Source organism: Paroedura picta, chromosome 13, assembly GCF_049243985.1.
Source record: "Paroedura picta isolate Pp20150507F chromosome 13, Ppicta_v3.0, whole genome shotgun sequence".
Lineage (NCBI taxonomy): Eukaryota > Metazoa > Chordata > Lepidosauria > Squamata > Gekkonidae > Paroedura > Paroedura picta.
In genome coordinates, this window is record NC_135381.1 from 43,490,320 (window position 1) to 43,509,451 (window position 19,132).

Genomic DNA, 19,132 nt, shown 5'->3' on the forward strand with positions numbered 1-19,132 from the left:
TGACAATTTTACTGAGGCCCAGTGGGGGGGGAGGGGGTAGTTTACTCCTCTGCTCTCAACCACTGCCCTAACGCTCTCTGATCGCTATGGTCATGTTTAAACATCCCTTCAAAATAAGATACGGACATGCCACAACAATGCACATAAGGAACATTTTATTTTCATGGAAATTTTGACTCATGACAAGGACAAATCAATGGGAACCCTGAGCTTGTTTCTCTGCAACGAGATAGTCCCATCTGGAAGTGATGGGAGACAAGGACACCCGAAGTGTGTTGTAAAGGGCCGGGGTGGGGGGGGGGAGAAGACGTCCTTTGCGACCCACCTCCAATTAGTCGAAGGACCACATGTGGTCCGCAGCCCACAGGTTGGGGATCACTAGTTTAGACTGAAGTGACTTTGTATAAGATTGCCTTGTTAGGTGTTTGCATTCTTTAAAAAATGCAGATATCTTGCAATTGGAAATTAGTAACATTTCATTCTAGCAAAAGCTTTTGTGGGCTAAAATGAAGTAGATTCTAGTCTATGAAGACGAATGCTGGAATATAGTATGGTTTGTTTTTAAAGGACTAGAAGGTATCCCCTGTGCAAGCACCGAGTCATGTCTGACCCTTGGTGTGACGCCCTCCAGCGTTTTCATGGCAGACTCAATACGGGGTGGTTTGCCAGTGCCTTCCCCAGTCATTACCGTTTACCCCCCAGCAAGCTGGGTCCTCATTTTACCGACCTCGGAAGGATGGAAGGCTGAGTCAACCTTGAGCCGGCTGCTGGGATCAAACTCCCAGCCTCATGGGCAGAGCTTTCAGACTGCATGCCTGCTGCCTTACCACTCTGCGCCACAAGAGGCTCTTTTTAAAGGACTACTAACCTCTTATGGGTTTCTTAGAAGAGGCATCCCTTCCTCTAAGAAACAGGCTGTTTTGTTTTTGCCCAGGCTAGCCAAATCTCTTCACATTTGGAAGCTAAGTAGAGTTCATTCTGGGATGGGAGACCAACAAGGAGTTCAGGGCTGCAAGAAGTTCCTGACAGTCAGAGCGGTGTCTCAGTGGAACAGGCTTCCTCGGGAGGTGGTGGGTTCTCCATCTTTGGAGACTTTTAAACAGAGGCTAGATGGCCTTCTGACGGAGAGGCTGATTCTGTGAAGGCTCAAGGGGGTGGCAGGTGACAGTGGATGAGCGATAGGGATGTGAGTGTCCTGCATAGTGCAGGGCATTGGACTAGATGACCCATGAGGTCCCTTCCAACTGTATTATTCTGTGATTCTATGATTCTTACTCAGAGGAGCACTGGTAAACCACCTCTGAACATCTCTTTCCCTTGAAAACCCTGTTTGGCCTTGGCTATGACTTCACGGTACTTTTATACACACACTTTCACAATAATTTCTTTAAAACAAACCTCTGCTGTCCAATGAATCAGGAATGTGTTTTTTATCAGCCGGAACATTTTTGATTTTTGAGTCCGATCGATTGATGGAAAGTCTTGGACGCAAACAAATCAGGACATTCAGTTGAAATCTTTAATGGTATGGAGCTAATTTTTTGCACATGTTAGGAGTAGCAAATTCACTGCCTGTTGCAAGATGAATATGGTCAGTTTGCCGGGGCCATCATTTGAGAGCTCCCAGTGACTTGGAAACAGGTTCAAAAAGGCACACCAGTAGAATATGCAACCACCTTGCTGGATCAAGGCTTCCAGAGTCCTGTTTCACACCATATTAGTGTTGCCAGCTTTAGGATTGGGAAATTCCAGGAGATTTGGAGGTAGAGCCTGGGAAGATGAGTTTTGGGGAGGGGAGACCAGTTGTGATTCTGTACCTGTACCTGGAGGTTGGAAAAGAAAGAAAGATCCAAACGTATAGCAAAAAAATGAATAAAACTAGTAATTTCCAATATTAAGTCTCTGTTCTTTTATTGTGAATAATAAATCAAACCAGAACGAGGCTCTGGATTTCACACCCATTTTCAATGTTCGTAACACCTCATCAGAGGCAAACCTCAAAAACATGATATAGAATCATAGAATCATAAAATCATAGAGTTGGAAGGGTCCACACAGGCCATCTAGTCCAACCCCCTGCTCAACGCAGGATCAGCCCAAAGCATCCTAAAGCATCCAAGAAAAGTGTGTATCCAACCTTTGCCTGAAGACTGCCAGTGAGGGGGAGCTCACCACCTCCTTAGGCAGCCTATTCCACTGCTGAACTACTAATATAATTGTAATCTCTTCTAAAAGGTATTTTCTTTTGTCAATCCACACTTTTTTGTATCAATATGGCCAACAGCTCTCAAAATTTTCTGAGACCTGCATAGTGCAGGGGGTTGGACTAGATGACCCATGAGGTTCCTTCCAACTCTATGATTCTAGGATTTTATTCTATGATTCTGAACATGGAGATTCCAAAAGTGTGTGGTGGTGTCTGCACTTGACAAGTAAAATAGTGCTAAAGGAAACTGTAAGTTAATTCTTCCACATAGAATCATAGAATCATAGAGTAGGAAGTGACCTCATTGGTCATCTAATCCAACCCCCAGCACTATGCAGGACACTCACATCTCTATCACTCATCCACTGTAACCTGCCACCCCTTTGCCTTCACAGAATCAGCCTCTCTGCCAGATGGCTATACAACCTCTGTTTGAAAATCTCCAAAGATGGAGAACCCACCACCTCCCGAGGAAGCCTATTCCACTGAGAAACCGCTCTAACTGTCAGAAACTTCTTCCAGGTGTTTAGATAGAATTTCTTTTGAATTAATTTCATCCCATTCATTCTGGTCTGTCCTTCTGGGGCAAGAGAGAACAATTCTGCTCCATCCTCCATATGGCAGCCTTTTAAATACTTGAAGATAGTTATCAGATCCCCTCTCAGTCGTATCCTCCCTAGGCTAAACAGACCTAGCTCCCCCAATCTTTCTTCATACATCTTGGTCTCCAAACTCGGCACCATCTTTGTTGCCCTCCTCTGGACACATTCCAGTTTGTCAACATCCCTCTTCAATTGGGTTGCCCAAAACTGAACACAGTACTCCAAGTGAGGCCAAACCACAGCAGAGTAAAGTGGTACCATTACCTCCCATGATCTAGACATGATACTCCGTTTGATACAGCCCAAAATCCCATTTGCCTTTTTAGCCACTGAGTCACACTCATGTTCAATGTATGGTCTACTAAGACTCCTAGATCCTTTTCGCACATGCTACTGCCAAGACAAGTTTCCCCCATCTTATATTGGTGTATTTGGTTTTTCCTACCTAAATGCAGAACTTTACATTTGTCCCTATTAAAATTCATTTTATTCAGTTTAGCCCACTTCTTGAGCCTATCAAGATCATCCTGTATTCTGTTGCTGTCTTCAGTTGTGTTTGCTACCTCTCCCAATTTAGTATCATCTGCAAATTTAATAAGTATCCCCTCTAATCCCTCATCCAAATCATTTATAAATATGTTGAACAACACAGGCCCCAGGACAAATCCTTGGGGTACTCCACTTGTAACTCTTTTCCAAGAAGATGCTGAATTATTAACAAATACCCTCTGGGTACGATTTGTCAACCAGTTATTGATCCACCTGACAGAATTAGGATCCATACTGCATTTTACCAACTTCTCAACAAGAATATCATGTGGAACTTTATCAAAAGCGTTACTGAAATCCAGATAAATTATGTCCACAGCATTCCCCTGATCCAGCAAGGTAGTCACTTTCTCGAAAAAAGAGATAAGGTTGGTCTGACATGACTTGTTCATGAGAAACCCATGCTGAGTCTTAGAAATCACAGCTCTCAATTCCAGCTGTTCAAGGACCGAGTGTTTGATTATTTGTACCAAAATTTTGTCAGCTACAGATGTCCAGCTGACGGGTCGATAATTACCCGGATCCTCCTTTTTCCCTTTCTTGAGGATGGGGACAACATTTGCCCACCTCCAATCGTCTGGCACCTCCCCTGTTCTCCAAGAAGTGTCAAAAATGATGGACAGGGATTCAGAGATGACATCTGCAAGTTCTTTTAGTACCCTTGGATGCAGTTCATCTGGCCCAGAAGACTTTGTTTCGTTTACAGAAACTAGGTGTTTGTGGACTGCTCCAACAGTGATCCTAGGCCACCATTCCCGTCCCCCGTGTTGTGTTATGTTTTTGCCACGTTGATCACTATTTCCCTCACAAGAGAAGATCGAGGAGAAATAGGAGTTAAACCGTTCAGCCCTCTCTTCATCATCTGTTATAATTTCACTTTCTTGTCCTTGCAGTGGTTCTATGGTGTTCCTATTCTTTTTCTTGCTTGAAATATAACTAAAGAAGCCTTTTTGTTATGTTTAGCATTGCTTTCTAGCCTAAGCTCATATTGAGCTTTAGCTTTTCTAACACTCCCCTTACAATTATTGTTTATTTGTTTATACTCGTCCTTGGTATTAAGGCCTTCCTTCCATTTCCTAAATGACTCTTTTTTATTCTTCAAATCTTTTGACAACTGCTTATGGAGCCAACTTGGCTTCCTTAGGCTCCTTCTATCTTTTCTTCTCAAGGGAATTGTTTGTGATTGAGCCTTCAGTATTTCACTTTTATGAAACTCCCAGCCCTCTTGGACTCCCATCTCTTTAAGTCTTTCTGACCACAGGACTCTACGCAACATACCTTTAAATCTGTGAAAGTCAGCTTTCCTGAAGTCCAGTCTATATGTACAACTACGTAAAGGTTTTCTCTTTCCCACGATTGAAAATTCCAAAAGCACATGGTCACTGCTACCAAGTGTGCCCACTACTTCCACCTCATCTACCAGTTCTTCCCTATTGATGAGAATCAAGTCTAAAATAGTGGAGCCCCTGTTCCCCTCTCTACTTTCTGGGAAATGAAGCTGTCGGCAAGACAAGTTAAGAATTTAACGGGGTTTGCGTTTTTAGCAGAGTTGGTCTTCCAACAGATATCTGGGTAATTGAAGTCACCCATGACCACTGTTTCCCTTTGAGTACCCCAAGGGCCTTTCTCCTTGCATGCCTAAACATCTTCCCTTCAAACCTATCAAGAGGACGCTTCCTTCAAATCCCCTGAAATGAGAGAAGCTGTCTGCACGGGTGCAGTGTACCAGATTCCTTTAGCCACCTATGATTCAACTGCTCCAAATTTCAGATGTTCCATCACTATCTGGGGGGTTTTATGGGAAAACTGAAGTATCTGTGCAGCGATGAGAAAGATCCAGTGAAGATGTTGCTGAGTGTAAAGGAGCCTTCTCAGATGGTGGACCTTGCAAAAATCCTGTCAACTATCTCGAGAACTAATCTATCTCCGCTGCAGACCGGCTGTACGGCATAAGGCCTTATTACTGTTGTCCGTGTGTCTATGCCCAGAATTTGTTTCTGTTTTAAATTTTGTTTTATGTATATCAAATCTTATGCCAGTAAAGGTATCTGAATCTGTATTTCCCCTTTTTTGAAAATTGTGTAATTTGGTCTTGCAGTATCTCATTCAAGTCCTCTGACTGCCTTGGTGGTCTATAGCAGACCCCCACAATAATACCACACTCATTTCCTACTCCTTTTATATTTATCCAAATACACTCAACTGAACTTTCATGCTCGGGTACCTGTATTTCTTCAGAAGTATAAAGACATATGCCCAATTTTCCAGATGTAAAATGCCATTTCGCTCCAAAACTAGTTGTAGGTCTCTGAGTTTTTCCTTTGTGGACAAAAAACTGCCTTGGCAGTAAGGTGACCAGATTGTCCCACTTTTGGAGGCACTGGACATCTGGGGGCACCTGGCAAATTGTACTTATGTTGAAATTTAAAAATATATATTACAATACTATTTTCACGTTCTATACGTTCTATGAAACTTTTTGTTGCTCCATATAGAACAAATTTTTAATCAAGAACCCCCCCCCCCCGGTCAATGGTGTCCCTCTTTACCAATGATAAAATCTGGTCACCTTACTTGGCAGAGGGGCGTGGCTTACAGTGCAGTCATACATGGAGAGCCTTGATGTTATAAACTGCACAAGTTCCCCACAAAGAGCTGCAGCTGCTAGATTCTGATAGCAACTGGTGAGGAAAAGCTGAGCAGGGGGTTGATTCCTGCCCCCCACTTCTGCTGTTTTAAGGATGGGGTCTGTAGGGTGGGAGTAATTTGCTCATTGGAAGCCAGCTTGTGTAAGCTCACAGCCCATCCCATCCTCCAGGCTGTTTCAGCAGCCAAAAATAACACAAGGGAGAGGAAAGGAATTCCTCCTTCACCCGCACAGTGGCCCCAATCTAAGTCAGGCCCTGCTGTGACTTTACTCATGAGTTGCCACCAGGAACTAGTAACTATAGCATAGGTGCTAATCCCCATTTTAAGATCTTTGGTGCACTCATTTCACCTTGAATTCCCATTGAGCTTTATCGTTCTGCTTTTCCCCTTGCTTTCCCTGTGAACATGCATTGACTGAGTTTTATTTCTGTGTTGATTTTACTCCCTTCAGTTTGCTATCACTTGGCTGTTTCTCTGGGTTTTTTAAAATGCACTTTTGCTGCACTTTCCCCCCTCTCTTGGCACCCAAGCCAACATGAATGCAATAACATAACCATTTCAGCCGTTTTCCTCTTCCTCTTCTCACTCCTGGTGTGCCATTCCGCCATCCGCATTGAGATTGGTCCTTCCACTCTGTACCTTTTGCCCTCTTCTACCCCTTGGTGTTCAAGCTCCATTACAGTGCGAGTATTTCACCCGTGATACCGTAACCGCTGGTTGGGCTTGGAGGGTGCAACTCTGCTGAAGACTGCACAGTTAGAGTGAGATAAGGAGATGCAGAAAGAAATTAACCTTCCTTGTCTCCCAGTAATCAAATGTGGGGAACCTGCAACCTCTTTAAAAATATTTTATGTGTTCTCGCAGATCTCAGAAAAGTCGAGCTGGAGGCATTTATTAAAAATTCTGGAAACACGATTAGTCAATCCCAACGCCGGAAAAATCTCTTTCTTCCAATATCACTTTTCTGTTGCAGGTGATAGCCTTAAACTTGCCGTACCTCAGACTGCAAATTGTTCAATGGCTGAGTACCTGGATTCTCATCCATTTCAAAAACCATTTGATCTTTGGCTGTTGATGCAGGCTTCCCATGAGGATATTTTTACATGACTCATTGGAACTGAATCGCCGAGTGCTATAAAACAGCCAACCCCCCCCCGGAATGAGGATAAGGTTGAAGATGGCCGAGCTGTAGCTCTCCAAATATCCGTGGACTACAGTTGCCATAAGCCCCTGCCAGCACATCTGGGAAAGCACAGCTTGGCCACTCTTACAGTATCACTCATCTGTCTCTCTGTCTCGGTCTCTCTTCATCTTTCTCCCAATGATGACGCAAAGGGGTGTTTCCAAATACCATTTGCAAAGACCTTATATATTTCTTCTAAGAGCTTCTTGTGGTGCAGGCCTTCTTGTAAAGCAGCCAACATGCTATCTGAAGCTCTGACCTGGGAGTTCGATCCCAGCAGCCGGCTCAAGGTTGACTCAATCTTCCATCCTTCTGAGGTTGGTAAAAAGCTTGCTGGGGGGGGTAAACGGTAATGACTGGAGAAGGCACTGCCAAGGCCACCCCGTATTGAGTCTGCCATAAAAACGCTGGAGGGTGTCACCCCAAGGGTCAGACATGACTCGGTGCTTGCACAGGGGATACCTTTACCTTTAAATATTTCTTCTAGACCAGCTGTCCCTAACCCCCAGTTCGGAGACCAGGACCGGTCCGTGGATCAGTTGGTACCGGGCGCAGCACCTCCTCGTCCTCCTCCCTGGCTGCTGCCTCGGGGGCTGCCCTGCCCCTCTGCTGACAGCTCACCTTTGGTGCTCTCCGGCGGCCGCCATGGCTGGGGCTCCCCCTCAGCTTGGCACTGCGCAGCTGCTGCTGGCAGCGACCCCAGCGTGTAGCCAGTGTAGCCAGTATATTGTATTTTGAATTCCCAGTGAACACCAGGAAAGAGATGTGTTTTTTTTCACCTGGGGGGGGCACTAGAGATGTGGCCTGGGAGCCATGGGGGCGGCAACCTGAAAACATTTGGGAGCCACTAGCCTAGCAGGTTTCCATATAAGAGACCTCTGGAGAGCTTCCCTGGCACCAGTCTTTATTTCAAAGCTTGTGTCCCCTTCTTAAAATTTGATTGTGGATGTTTGGGCTGTAAAGATCCTGTAGGGCAGACCAGGGAGGAGGCATTCTTCAGTCAAGAAGACACTTAATGGAGAGAAGAAGTGAAGATCAGGTACAAGCATGAAGGTTAGCACTGCCACCAACAAAAAGAAAGACAACAGTTGAAGAGGCGGTGGGGTGTCTCCTACTCTTAGTTTCTGTTTCCATGGTATTTTGCAAAAGGCAGTTTTGATTCTCAAAGCTTATATCCAGAAAGTCCTCTCAGATGAAGGTCCTGCTCGGAATCTAGCTCTGGTCACCCTCTTTCGTGTTGTATGTTTTCCCACTTACAGCTTACCCCTTATCTCTCAGAGCCAGACCCGGCCAGAGCGAGCCAAGCAATGGTCACCTCTCAATTAGACTTCTGCAACTTGCTCTACATGGGGCTTCCCCTGAGACTTCTCTTGAAAATCCAACTGGTTCAAACTGCAGCAACATTTCCTGACACTGTTGCTCTTCCGACTGCATTGGCTCCAGACTGGGAACTGAATCAGATTCAAGGTTTTGGTGCTGATGTTCAGACCTCTAAACGGTCTGGGACCGGTATACCTATGGGGCCGTCTCATCTTTTATATCTCCCACAAAGGATTAAAATCTTCAGGACAAGATGAGCTCAGGATTTCTAGGACAAAGAAAGTGAGTTTGCCTTTGGATAGGGCCAGGGCCTTTTTGACTTTTTGGGTGGGCGTGTCCACAGCTCTGCATGATCCTGCCACTTCTGGGGTTTCTCAAAGCCTGAAGAAGGTTTCAGGGGTATCTCAGTGGTAAAAATGTGAGAAAGCCTGGTATACTGTAACAACATTAAACAGGAGTTTGATTTATTTTGTGATTCCAGCACAAGCTGATCTGACGGATCAGTACAACACATTATACCTGTAAATCTGGTTAGAAGTGGCTGGGCTCCTGTTTGATTGGCCAGTTATAAGTCTTTTGAACCCAATCGCTTTAATTAGGCTTGTTATAGGCAGAGAAGAGAAATGTAAATACAAAGTCCGTTCTCAGATCCTGAAACTTTTAAATGATGGCATGAAGAGATAATTTCTATTGATGTTGGAAAAGTCCCTTACAGCATTGTGGAAGCGTGGTTGAGATAATTAGGATTAATGATGGGCGAACATTCCCCAGTGGAGGGGAAGAAGAAGAAGAAGAAGAAGAAGAAGAAGGAGAATGGTTTTTGATACCCTGCTTTTCACTATCTGAAGGACTGATTATGCACAGGGGGAGTAGACCCTTCCTGACCCTGGCTGCTTTAGGGCCTCTGAGGCCCCGCATTAAGGAACATTGATTTTTCTCCCATCGCCGGCTATTCCAGGCTGGGTTTGTCGGCTCTTCCCCCTGCCTATGATGTCCCAAGAAGGACACAAAATGCCCCATTCGGCTTCATGCATTTCACCACCATGACGGTAGCATAACGTTGTGACACTATCCCACCTTCATGCTGTGAAACCCCGCCCTGCCACCTCATCGCTGCTGCAGTGAGGCACTGCAGACCCTTTCTGCCCCGGAGTTGTGTGGGTGCATGCACACCTCTGGGGTGGAATGTGTGCACCAATGGCTTTCTTCTCCCATTAGTACACAGGAAGTAGTGGGGAATGCTGCCCCATCGCAAGAAACTCCCGGCGGCACGTCACAGCCACTGCACATCAAGGATTCTCAAAGGGGCTTACATTCACCTTCCCTTTCCTCTCCCCCCAACAGACCCCCTGTGAGGGAGGGGAGGCTGAGAGAGCCCTGATGTTACTGCTCTGTGAGAACAGTACTGTCATATTGTGACAAGCCCAACGTCACCCAGCTGGCTGCATGTGGAGGAGTGGGGAATCAAACCCACTTCTCCAGATTAGAGATCACTCCTCTTAACCACTGCACCAAGCTGGCTACATTTGCAAGCATTTCAGATGCTTACAAAATTGCTATTGAAACTCTAGCTTTCATGCTTGAACTGGACTCAGTTCCCCCACCCTAACCTGAAAATGTTCTGGCCTTGTCTCTTTGCATGAATGACAAGGGAAATACACCTCTTGGGAGGTTGAGAGGGTCATCATTTCAGCAGTGGTGGAAAAGGAGGCCCAGCAATTGGGGTATAAAGAGCGTTACTGGAAAGCATTCCACTGCCCTAAATCATAGCCCATCACCGTGATAGGAGAAAGCATTTATGACCATGAAAAGCCGTGAGGATACTGCTTGTTACGGATGGCAGAACTTGGCAACCGGCACAGATTTCCCATCGAAAAATGGCATCCATGAGCAACCCTTCCTCTGTCTGTAGTACATTGATGTCACTGCATCCCATTTCTGCTCCATATGATTGACTGCTGGTGGGCAGACTCAGTGGATGCCCAATGGTGGCACTTCATAGGTTTCCGTAGCTTTGTGCCCTGAACAGAGACTCTGTCCTGCACAGGTCTGGCTCTAGAACAGGGATCCCAAGGCGTTGTGATGGGCACCTTCTCACCTGTCAACACTTTTTCTGGGGCCCACCAAGGCTGATTGCACACAGTTGGTTCTAAACTATGATTCTGAGCTTGAGTTTGTTGTTGGTTGTGGTGTCTTTTTATATATTTTGTGTATTAAACCATTTAAACCCTACCTTTCCTCATGGTTCAAGATGGCTAAACTCCCAAGCTGCCGTATATCGAGTCACATGGCTCCTTGCTACCACAGTATAATTTATGTATTTTTCCATCCAATTTTTATGCCACCTCTCCAGACTCCTGTTCAAAGCGGCTTACAAGTAAGAACAGCATGAAAACATTATAAATTATCAATATAAAACAAAAGCCATCAAAAACGACAAGGGGCATAAAAACAGACTTCAAACCAGGTTGATGGAGATCAGCTCTGTAACTGCCCTGGAAAGCAGCAGACAAACTGGGGTTTATGCACAAACCAGGATTATTTTGTATCTTCTGGATTAACCAGAACTTGCTGTGCAAACCCTGCAACAAAGAAAACTGTGGCTTATGATGCAACTGCTGGGGAAAACTGCAGTCAAACTAAGGGTTTCCTATGGTTTGGCCTTATTTAAGTTTCAATTCTACTCCCCAAAAATTCCTGAAACTAATGATGAATGGTTATTCTAGGAACTCAATTGCATTATTAAAATAAATAATGAGGGACTGGTATGAATAATATCATCAAATAAAAACAAAGGAGAGTGACTTCATTGACTACTGTCAAGCTGAATTATTAGCAAGAAATCACAGAATCACAGAATGATGGAAGTTGGAAGGGGTCATACAGGCCATCTAGTCCAACCCCCTGCTCAACACAGGATCAGCCCTAAGCATCCTAAAGCATCCAAGAAAAGTGTGTATCCAACCTTTGCTTGAAGACTTCCAGTGAGGGGGAGCTCACCACCTCCTTAGGCAGCCTATTCCACTGCTGAACTACTCTGACGGTGAAAAACTTTTTCCTGATATCTAGCCTATATCGTTGTACTTGAAGTTTAAACCCATTACTGCGTGTCCTCTCCTCTGCAGCCAGCAGAAACAGCATCCTGCCCTCCTCCAAGTGACAACCTTTCAAATACAAAGAGGGCTATCATGTCCCCTCTCAACCTCCTTTTCTCCAGGCTGAACATTCCCAAGTCCTTCAACCTATCTTCATAGGGCTTGGTCCCTTGGCCCCAGATCATCTTCGTCGCTCTCTTCTGTACCCCTTTCAATTTTATCTACGTTCTTCTTGAAGTGAGGCCTCCAGAACTGCACACAGTACTCCAGGTGTGGTCTGACCAGTGCTGTATACAATGGGACAATGACATCTTGTGATTTTGATGTGATGCCCCAGTTGATACAGCCCCAAATGGCATTTGCCTTTTTTACCGCTGCATCATACTGCCTGCTCATGTTTAGTTTACAATTCACAAGTACCCCAAGGTCTCGTTCACACACAGTGTTACCTAGAAGCGTATCCCCCATCAAGTAGGCATGCTTTTCATTTTTCTGACCCAGATGCAGAACTTTACACTTATCTTTATTAAATTGCATCTTGTTCTCATTTGCCCATTTTTCCATTGTGTTCAGATCTCATTGAACTCTGTCTCTATCTTCTGGAGTATTTGCCAGTCCTCCCAATTTGGTGTAATCTGCAAACTTGATGAGTAGTCCCTCCACCCCCTCATCTAGATCGTTAATAAATACGTTAAAAAGTACCGAGCCGAGCACCGAGCCCTGAGGTACCCCGCTACTCACCTCCCTCCAGTCTGATGAAACATCATTGACAACAACTCTTTGAGTGCGGTTCGCTAACCAATTCCCTATCCATCTAACTATCTAAAAATCCAGATTGCAGTCCTTCAATTTATCCATCAGAACATCATGGGGAACCTTATCAAAAGCTTTACTAAAATCCAAGTAAACAACATCAACTGAATTTCCATGATCCAGCAAACCTGTTATTTGGTCAAAAAAGGAAATCAGGTTGGTCTGACAGGACTTGTTGAAGACAAATCCATGCTGACTTCTTTGGATCACCATATTTTCCTCCAGATGTTTGCAGATCGCTCCCTTTAATATCTGCTCCATTATCTTCCCCACAACAGAGGTCAGACTTGCTGGTCTGTAGTTTCCTGGGTCATCCTTCCTCCCTTTTTTGAAAATGGGAATAATGTTTGCCCTCTTCTAGTCCTCCGGGACATCTCCAGTCCTTAAAAAGGTCCTGAAGATGATGGACAATTGTTGTGCAAGTTCTCTGGAAAGTTCTTTGAGCACTCTCGGGTGCATTTCATCTGGCCCAGAGGATTTGAACTCATCCAGTGCAGCAAAATGCCTCTCAACAACCTTTCTCTCCATGTCAACCTGTTTGAATAGCGCCCACCCTTCACATGCTCCCTTCCCTTCCAACATTCTCGTCCATGGTATGACACTCACCATATCTCTGAGTTTATTAAAGTTTGCCCCACGAAAATCCAACATCCGCGTCTGGCTACAAGCTTCCTTGCCTCCCCATCTCAAAAGGAATTCTATGAGGACATGGTCACTTCCCCCTAGGGTCCCCACGTCCTTCATCTCATCCACCAACTCTTGCCTGTTGGTCAGTATTAAGTCCAGTATGGCTGAACCTCTTGTGCGTTCATCTACCATTTGATGAATGAAATTGTCAGCCAGGCAGGTCAGAAAGTTGCATGACTGAGGATGCTTCACAGAGTTAGTTTCCCAGCACACATCTGGGAAATTGAAGTCACCCATGATGACAAGGTCCTGCCGCTTGGATATATTCCCAGGCTGCTCACAAAGTGCAGCATCCACATCCTCTCATTGGTCAGGCGGTCGGTAGCAGACACCAATCACCACACTGTTTGTTTTCCCCTCGCTTATTTTCACCCAGATGCTTTCCACTGAAGATATACTCTCCTTCACTAGAATTTCCTGACAGGTAAGCCCTTTCCTTACGTACAGTGCCACTCCTCCACCTCTTCGATCTATTCTGTTTTTTCTGAACAATTCATATCCATCCACTATTACGTTCCAGTCATGAGAATCATTCCCCCAAGTTTCTGTGATGCCTACTAGATCATACCTTTCCATCAGCATGAGAAGTTCCAGCTCTTCCTTCTTATTGCCCATGCTTTGGGCATTAGTATAAAGGCATCTGAATCCTTTTACTTCTGGTCCCCTATGAGCTGGCCTTCCTGGTTGGGTCTCCTTCCATACACTCTCTATGTTGATCGTCTCCTTCCCCTAGTGGCTTCAGTTTAAAGCTCTCCTAATGAATCTCCCCAGGTTCCTGCCAAACACATTCTGTCCAGTCCATCAGGTGCTAGTAGGCCTTCTTCAAGAAAGTCTATCCAATGGTCCCAGAAACCAAATCTCTCCTGCCGGCACCAACTACGCAGCCACTGATTCACCTCCATTATCTTCCTCTCCCGATGCATTCCTCTTCCCTTGACAGGTAAGATTGAAGAGAATACCACTTGTGCCCCCATTTGCTTGAGCTTCCTCCCTAGATCCTGATGACAAGTCAAAAATTATGGTATTAACAAAATCAGCAAGAAGATCAAATGGAAAATTTGGATGTGTGTAAGTTCCAACGACTTCAGATATTTAGGAATTGTATTCTAACTGAACTATCATGGTCTAAGCATAGTAAATATATTAAATATCTTTAACAGAAAGTTTACTTATCCCAATTGGCCTTTAAGAACTTCCGTTTTAAGATTTTTTAAAATGTATTGGCTCTTGTTTAATCATGCTGTCCCCCACCCTGAGCTATCTGAGAAGGGCAGGTTATAAAAATATTTGTTTGTGTATTTATTCTATATTCAAGGAGCCCATTATATTTCGATGCTCTTACAAACTTATAAGCCTCTGATAATTCCTCACATTTTATGTGACTCCTGGATCTGGCTTTTGGGCCAACGGAACAAAGAATATTCAAGAAAATTCAATACGTCTTTTTAGTTCAATATTAACTTTACCCCCAAATGGCAGAACTTGACTTGTGATTCCCTGTTTTCTTTTATTGTCCAAAATATGAAGCAGAAAGAGAGATAATTTTGAGAAAAAGGATGCTGAAATATTCATCCTTTTATGATACTGCAAGATTGCTTTTTGAGCTGTTTGTATCATAACTGGGTTGTGGATGTGCAAAGTTTTGTGTTACTTTTTTTATTCCTGAATTTTTAGGGGCACGGTTTATTACGAGCTATTAAACCTTAATAAACTGTACCATGCTGCTTCCATTCTGCATTCTAAACCACTGTGGCTTTTCTCGCAAGATTGCCCCCCTTTTCCCTGAAGAACGTCTTCGTACAGCCTCATATCTTTGACAACCATCTGGGGTTTTCTAGTGGCCACCCCCTCTCATAAGGCTTTTCTTACCTGGGTCCCATTATTTCATTTCCACCGTTAGTCGGGATTAAGGACATTTGTCAGTCCTGTATCCCTCCTGCCTCCATCCTGTCGCACAACTGTTCATACAGGCATGCCAAGAATACAAAATATGCCACACGAAGTTAAGCTGATTAGTAGCTGCTCTGATTCAACAGCTTGTTCTGTCACCTCAGATGCTTCGCATTCGTACTGGTGAAGGGCAGGCAGGTCACCGAGGAGAAGAGGCAGCTTGGGAAGGGGCAGAACGGGAGGTGCAGAGAGAGCTCCGGGAGGAGATGTTGGGAGCCTTCAGTGAAGAGGGAGGAAAAGGAAGAGGCACCCAGTGGCCTGGGGGGAATCAAACAGGAGAAATGGCGTGCCTTTAGGGGAGCAGATTTTGGAGGAGAGGGCGTAGTGACTGAACACTGTTGTACCTTCCTTGAAAAAATACTCTCACCTCACTACCCAGATTGCAAGCACTCGAAAGCTCACACCCTGAATCTATCTTGGTTGGTCTTCAAGGTGCTCCTGGACTCTGATTTTATTGTGCTACTTCAGACCCACACGGCGACCCATTGGAATCTCCCCAGGTGGCAGTTTAGCCTGTTTCTTGCTCTCTTTCTCCCTCTCTCGGTAGATAAATAAATGAGCGTCCATGCACAGGCCCACACACAAACAGAGTCATTGGGTAGACCCGTAAGGGTTTACAGTGTTCTTCGGGTACTTTGGTCCCAAACCATATGGCTTTGAAGGTCAACATCATAACCCTGAAACAGATTGAAAACTAGCACAGATAGGTCGAAACTGTTGCAGTCCATTCCACTCAACAACCTGCACCAACTGAAATTTCCAGATTGGTGGACTACAGTGGCCAGATCTTTCCTGTCCAGCTGGCTAACCATCCAAAGCTGGTAAAAGCACTTCTGGGCACAACTGCCACCTGTTTTACCAGTCCTAGATCTGGGTCCGTGAGTGCCCCTGGCTGCAGACCTGTTCCTTCAAGGGGAGGGCAATCCCATCCAGAACTGGTAACATATCCTGAAGCAGAACTTATGCTCACCAGGAGCCCTGCTGTCTATATTAGCTCAAGTCCCCACTAAAACGGCCTCCAAGCATCAGCTCGGAGTTCCTGAGCTTCCCTAGGATAGGCTGAAAGCACCCCGTAGAGATGAGTGTCATCCTCATATTGGAATAGCCCAGCCCAAACCTCTATCTCTAGATCACCTCTCCCAGCAGCCTCATGTGGATGTTGGGAAACTTAGGGGACAAGATGGATTTTTGCTGGACTATGCAGCAGCTCCCCAGCACCACCTTCTGCAACCCTTCCCCAGGTAGGACCGCTGCAAAATTGTGGGCTTTTCCGCACATTGGCCATTATCACGTGAAACCTGCTGTATGGCAAAGCACGAGAAATAATGGTGACTCACTGGCACTCCGCACATTTCGAGCTGTCTTGAATGTTTCTGGGCACTGTTTGTGCGTCTTGTACTCCTCACTCGCTGCCGGAAACGTGAGAAGGGAGCAAGGTGCTTTAGTCGTGTTTTGCTTTGGCCTGCCTACCACTATCACCAACCAATCCCCTCCTGGCATGGCTGATTGACACATGAATTTCCGGCAACCACCGAATTTTAAAAAAATAGACTTATTCATTTAAACGCCTATCCGAATCTTCATAGAGGCACAGACAACCACAGCCGAGGCTTGTGCATGCCTATTTGTTGCTCTCTGTGGTTCTCCATTTTTAAAAAGAACTTCCTGTCCCGGGGAGAGGGGAGAGGGAGGAGGTGTGAGGGTGGGACATTGGAGGCGGAGGTAGCATTTCTTCGCCTCCAGACATTTCTTGTTCCTGCTGGTTGTCCACCAGGGGAAAGCACTTTTAGGCTGGTGAATTCACTTTTTGGGATTTACCAACTCATGCTTTAAAATGGCCGATGTAGCGAACAGTTTGCTGGCCAGACATTGGTAACGTCATGTGGAGTGGCCAGAAGATAGAGTCTTAAGATGATAAGCATGACGCGGAATGTATGGCATGCAGAAAAGCCCCGTGTCTCCCCGCTCTAGCCAGAAGGAAGCCCTGCTCCATGGCAATGAAAGCCTCCCAGGGGTCCAACAGGGTTGCTCCCACTCTATCGCCCAGCCCAGGATGGCCAAGGCTCTTTCAGTTCCATAGTCAGCCTTGAGCCCAGACTGGAAAGGACCCAAATAATCCCCTTCATCCTGGAATGCCTTGAATGTAGGGGGCATCAATCCTTCAGTCGCCTTGCTCAAGAACGGAAGCCTTGAGAGTTGAGGCTCGACAGTGATGGCTCAGCATGAATCAACGTATGGTAATGGTCAAAGAGCAGCAGCTCTTTTGTGGAGACCTCAGAAAAGGTGTCCAGAAGCCGAAAGAAAGTTGCTCAATGTGGAGGGGAAGCCACGTCCAGGTGTGATCTGTTAGGTAACTGTGTCTTCATCTCTTTTTGTGAAAATGAGCTCTGTCCAAAGATGGCTGATTGGGGGTGTGGATTGGGGCCAGGTCAAAAGAGGCAGACCCAGCCTGTGTATGAATTTCCTTGTGAGGTATCTGGGCATATGGCAAGGAAGCTGAGTGGATCTCACGCTCGGGGACAACCGGGCAATTGCCCGACATTCCCTGAACAGATTTGGCTCACCCAGTCTTTGTTTGGGGGACATAGTCAGAAAGGCGACCCCATAGATATGGCAGTCCCGGACCATTGAGGGCTTTAAAGCCCCAAAACAAACGCCTGAGCTTAATCCGGTCTTCGATCTGGAGCCAGTGCAGCTGGGAGAGTATAGGTCGAATATGAGCTCTCTATTGGGTCCCAGTAAGGGCCCACACTGGCCATTCTGAACCAGTTGAAGTTTCCAGAGCAACTTCAAGGGCAGCCCTGTATAGCATTTGCTGGCAGGGGCTCATGGGAATTGTAGTCCATGAACATCTGGAGGGCCACAGGTTGACTACCCCTGCTGTATAGGACGAATTACAGTAGTCCCATCTGGAGGTAACTGTTGTGTGGCCAGCAGGCAGGGTACTAGTTGTTGTGCCTAGCAAAGGTGGTAAAATGCCTAGCGGGCAAAATTTGCAACCTGAGCCTCCATAAATAGGCATCCAGGATCATGCCCAGACCCTTGACAGTGGACAAGGCTATTCCTTGGATCCTGTCAAGGTCCAGGAGGTGCACAGCCCCACCTGAGGCATGTTGACCCAGCCAGAAGTTAGCAGTATTTCACTTCAGCCAACCACTTCAGCCAACCCACCAAAGTCTCCAGACACCTGACCAAGGAATGTGGGGGTTCGGACCAATGACCACCCATCAACAGATATAGCTGGGTGTCATCAGTGTGTTGATGACACCCCAGCCCAAAACTTCAGATCTGCTGGGCTGGGGATGCAGAGGGAGAATAGCTCCCTGCACTACCCCGCCTATGAGGGCATGCTGCTGAGAAGATTTGGTTTCTGCCCCTGACCCTGACCCCTCAGCCACTTGAGGGCAGCGCCTTGAATCCCCACATTGGCTGCTACATGCTGGGCTCATAGCTCATGAGTGATGGTGCTGAAAGCTGCCGTTAGATCTAACAAGACAGCAGCGCCAACCCACCTCGATCCAGCTGTCTCCGGAAACCATCCGCGAGAGTGACCAGAACTGTCTCTACCCATTAACCCCATTGGAAGCTGGACTAGACCAGGTCAAGGGCCAGTGTTTCCTCCAAGATACTTAGGGGCTTTTCTGCGACCACACGCTCAACCACCTCGCCTCCTTGCCTGTTGCAGAGATACAACAGGTAAAACTTTGCTGCACTTCTTTTGGGGAAGTGACTGGATTCTTTAAAGATAAGGCACAGAGACTGTGCAAAAGAGGCAAGAACAGGCCAGTAAATCATGCAGAGATGTAACAGGCAGCCTCTTTTGTTCTGTGGGCTGCTCATTTTTCTGTGTGTTCTGTACTGACTGCTCCAGTCCCATCTGGGTGATGCCACTGCATAACAGAATTTGTTTACTGTCAAGAGTTGTGGTATTAAATCCATGGTGGATTGGCCACGAGGGAATCTCTTTATTCAGAGACTGCGTGCCCCTGAACACAAGCCACGTGTGGCTGGGAACGCGGAAGGGCAGATGACTTTGAGCACTGATTTTGGCTTTGTAGGAAGCCTCCTAGCTGGAAAC

The 19,132-nt window shown here is 45.9% G+C and overlaps 1 protein-coding gene across 6 annotated transcripts in view; it reads left to right on the top strand.

The window, feature by feature from the left end:
* Positions 1–19,132, top strand: part of ARHGEF9 (Cdc42 guanine nucleotide exchange factor 9) — a 248,261-nt gene that overhangs the window by 99,955 nt on the left and 129,174 nt on the right. The window lies entirely within an intron of this gene.